Source organism: Sinocyclocheilus anshuiensis, unplaced genomic scaffold (assembly GCF_001515605.1).
Source record: "Sinocyclocheilus anshuiensis isolate Anshui unplaced genomic scaffold, SAMN03320099.WGS_v1.1 scaffold2026, whole genome shotgun sequence".
NCBI classification, from domain to species: Eukaryota; Metazoa; Chordata; class Actinopteri; order Cypriniformes; family Cyprinidae; genus Sinocyclocheilus; species Sinocyclocheilus anshuiensis.
The window spans coordinates 50,770-55,278 of record NW_015547764.1 but is presented as its reverse complement, the minus strand read 5'-3'; the positions used below and the strand labels follow the sequence as shown (position 1 = coordinate 55,278).

The window sequence follows — 4,509 nt, the reverse complement described above, 5'->3', positions numbered from 1 at the left end:
GCTGACTCTCTCCACAGTCGAGCTGTCGATGGTCAGTGGGGGGTGGTCAACGGAGTTTCTCCTGAAGTCCATCACAACCTCCTTTGTCTTACTCACATTGAGGGACAGGTTGTTAGTGCCACACCATTCAGCCAGCTTTGCCACTTCCTCTCTGTAGTGCGTTTCATCACTGTTGCTGATGAGACCTACCACCGTTGTGTCATCCGCAAACTTGATGATGTGGTTGGAGCTGAACTTGGCAGTGCAGTCGTGGGTCAGCAGCGTGAAGAGCAGCGGGCTGAGCACACAGCCTTGTGGGGCACCTGTGCTCAGTGTGGTAGTGCTCGAGGTGTTGTGGCCGACACGGACTGACTGAGGTCTTCCAGATAGAAAGTCCAGGATCCAATTACAGAGGGAATTGCTAAGGCCCAGCAGGTTTAGTTTATTGATGAGCTGTTGTGGGATTATTGTGTTGAATGCTGAGCTGAAGTCGATGAACAGCATTCTAACATAGGAGTCTTTATTTTCTAGGTGGGTAAGAGCCAGGTGGAGGGTGGAGGAAATTGCATCGTCTGTAGACGATGCAAACAACTTTGTGAAACAACTTTCACAGAGCTCTGCTGACGGCTCCCTAGAAAACGGAATTTGGATTAATTACTGAATTTATTGTGGAGAATAAATCCCTAGGTCTATGACAGTGTGCGGTAATCCGTTCTGAAAAATATTTTGATCTAGCTGACTTAGCAGCGCTCTGAAAATTAACCAGACACTCTTTAAAAATCTCAAGACACAGTCAGACGATCATGCTTCCATCTCCTCTCTGCTTTATGGCACTCCTGTCTAAGATAGCGAGCGTTGTCATCCAACCAGTAATAAGATTTTATCTTTGGTTGTTTCATTTTAAAAGGAGCAATAGAATCTAAGATATTAGAACAAACTGTGTAAAACAGAGAAATCAAATCGTCAGGCCCATAGGACGCCTTTGCAGCATGCAAGATAGATTTTTCAACAGCATTAGCTAGATAATCTTCATTGAACAAGATAAAACAAGACGACTTATCTTCTGTCATTTTTCTTCCCCAGTAAATGCTATCTTGATTTAAGAATCCTTAAACATTTGCACTGGAAAACAAGACAGAAATACTGAGGAAGTGCATAATTTTTTGCAGTGTGATCAGAAGGTTCATTAAAAAAAATTCCATAGTGTTTATCAGATATTCAAGCCGTAAGCTATTTTTTTGTAAAATGCTTTAAAATCTAGTGGAGATTGGTTAGAAGTCTTGCTAATGCTCATTGTGTTCCTTAAGCTTGGTCTTAAAAAGGTCTTTAAGAAGTCTTCAGTGTGTCTTCATAAAACCTGAGATGTAGATGTGGACTGTAAAGCAGCTCTAGAGACGATCATATATTGCCGTGTTTACAGTCTTCTGTAGAGCTGCTTCACAGGTGAAACTGATGTTTTAATTGTTTATATGACTAAATCTAAATCTTTCCGTTTATTACCGTGAAGCTGCTTTGAAACAATCTGTATTTATAAAGCCCTACAGAAATAAAGCTGACTTCTCTTTGCATGAAGTGGTTTTGTGAACTGGAACAAGTGATTCAAGTGTCAATCCGGATCAGAGATCACCATTTCTGCCATGAATTTTCTGGTAAGAGTGAATCAGGGTCTGTTCCTCACAGGCTGCTGTGGTTTGGTGGTGTTTGTGGCGGCAAGTGAATGTGTGTGTGCGCGTGCGTGTGCGTGTGTGTGTGTGTGTGTGTGTGTGAGAGCGTGTGTGTGTGTGAGTGTGAGTGTATGTGAGAGTGTGAGAGTGTGTGTGTGAGTGAGTGTGTGTGTGAGTGTGTGTGTGTGTGTGTGTGTGTGTGTGTGTGAGTGTGTGAGCGATGAACGCACCAGTGGGTTGGAGGGTTGGTTTCTGCTCTTGGCCAGGCGTTTCTTCTTCTTGTGCAGCGGACGGGACTCCAAGATCATCTCCTCCAGCTCAAACGTGGGGTCACAGTTCAGACGGCGCTTCTGTGACAGACAGAGATCCAGCAGCTCGTGACTCGTGATGTTCTTCAGTGAGGGACGCCAGGCTAAAGGCTGCTTACATTTGGAACGAATCCAGGCGGGACAGATTTCTGCAGCACGGCGCCCCAATCCACATCCGCCAGATACGGAGACGCCTGGACCTCAGACAGACTCGACGGGCGACTCGAGGGGTCTCTGGTCAGGAGCTGCACACAAAACACAGTCACATGATCAGTCTGGACCAAAACTGAACATGACCTTCTGCTGAAGGGAAGAAGTGCTGCTCTTTCTCTGTATTTTTGTCTTGATTTTCAGTACAAATATATTCAAATATTACTAAGCAATAAAAAAAATTAAAAGAAGGTATTTGCAACTTTTTTGGTACAAGACACTTTTTTTCTTGCAGTTGCAAGCTTATATTTCGCAATTTTGTGTTTATATATTGCAGTTCTGACTTTATATCTCACAATTCAAACATGTTTTCTCTCACAGTTCTGAGTGTACATCTCATTATTTTTTTTGTTTCCACCACAGAATAAAAAAAAGTATCTGCAACTTTTTCTCACAATTCTAACATTTTTCTCAGAATTGTAAGTTTATATCTCAGAATTCTGCGTTTGTCACAATTTTATATCTTGATAGAAGATGTATAAAAGCATTTAGATCTTTATTTTATTCCCCCTCAGAGTTGTGAGAATAGTCAATTGCCTTTATTGAGAAACAAAAATCAAAATTGTAAATTAAAATTTACATTTTTTTTTATCTTGAGGAAGAAACGAGCTTCCATAAATATCAAAAGAAATGTGAATGACATGCAAGATTTCAATATGAAGTAAGTTTATACTTATAAACATTATACTTCATTTTATTATTTCCCCAGAATCATTAAATCTGCATTGAGACATTAACTTTTTGATTTACCCCATGTGCAAACAATATATTGTCTTGGAAACCATAAGCAACAATGCCAATGATCGAATGAACTGTTGAAAAGGAGTGTTGTCTCAATAACCATGGATTTTACATTTTAAATTGTAAATAATTCAGTTGCATATGAATTAAATGAAGCACAATGTAAACATTCACCATAAACTCTGCATGTAACTTCACTCAGACGTGAACATATGTGTTCTTTATGTAAAAAAATGGAGCATGTCAAAGCTACAGTCTGTCAAAGATTGGCAGTAATAAAAACATTACTAATAATTCTACTGATTCCCTCTGATTTTTCTCTATTCTCTTGTGTTATATATGTGCCCAGAGCTCCAGAAATCAGTCTTGTGTTTGTGCAGGAATGAAAGCTCTGATCTCAGCGCTCATGTTCTGATGCAGAAACTCACGCTGCGGATCAGATGCTCCATTCCTGGGCTCCGGACGCAGGAGAAGTGCAGCTGCTGGCCGTGGATGATGCTGAGGACCTCAGCCGCTGCTGTGCTGGAGCGGATCTCAAACGGCCGCTGAAACACCAGAGAAACGCCAGACAAACACCCGAGAAACGCCAGACAAACATCAGAGAAACACCAGACAAACACCCGAGACACAGAGACACACACCAGACAAACACCCGAGAAACGCCAAACACCAGAGACACAGAGAAACACCAGACAAACACCAGACAAACGCCAAAGAAACACCCGAGAGACGCCAGAGAAACACCAGACAAATGCCAAAGAAACACCCGACAAACACCAGACAAACACCCGAGAAATGCCAGACAAACACCAGAGACACAGAGAAACACCAGACAAACACCCGAGAGACGCCAGAGAAACGCCAGAGAAACACCAAACACCAGACAAACGCCAGAGAAACACCAGAGAGACGCCAGACAAACACCCGAAAAACGCCAGAGAAACACCAGAGAAACACCAGAGAGATGACAGAGAAACACCCGACAAATACCAGAGACACAGAAAAACACCAGAGACACAGAGAAACACCAGAGAAACGCCAGACAAACACCAGAGAGACAGAGAAACACCAAACAAACACCAGAGACACACCAGACAAACACCCGAGAAATGCCAGAGACACAGAGAAACACCAGACAAACACCCGAGACACAGAGACACACCAGACAAACACCCGAGAAACGCCAGACAAACACCAGAGACACAGAGAAACACCAGAGACACACCAGACAAACACCCGAGAAACGCCAGACAAACACCAGAGACACAGAGAAACACCAGACAAACACCCGAGACACAGAGACACACCAGACAAACACCCGAGAAACGCCAGACAAACACCAGAGACACAGAGAAACACCAGACAAACACCCGAGACACAGAGACACACCAGACAAACACCCGAGAAACGCCAGACAAACACCAGAGACACAGAGAAACACCAGACAAACACCAGAGACACAGACACACCAGACAAACACCCGAGAAATGCCAGACAAACACCAGAGAGACAGAGAAACACCAAACAAACACCAGAGACACAGACACACCAGACAAACACCCGAGAAATGCCAGAGACACAGAGAAACACCAGACAAACACCCGAGA

General features: G+C 43.1%; 1 pseudogene; it reads right to left on the bottom strand.

Moving 5' to 3' along the window:
- Nucleotides 1-4,509, bottom strand: part of LOC107704532 (serine/threonine-protein kinase 32B-like) — a 15,859-nt pseudogene that overhangs the window by 5,563 nt on the left and 5,787 nt on the right.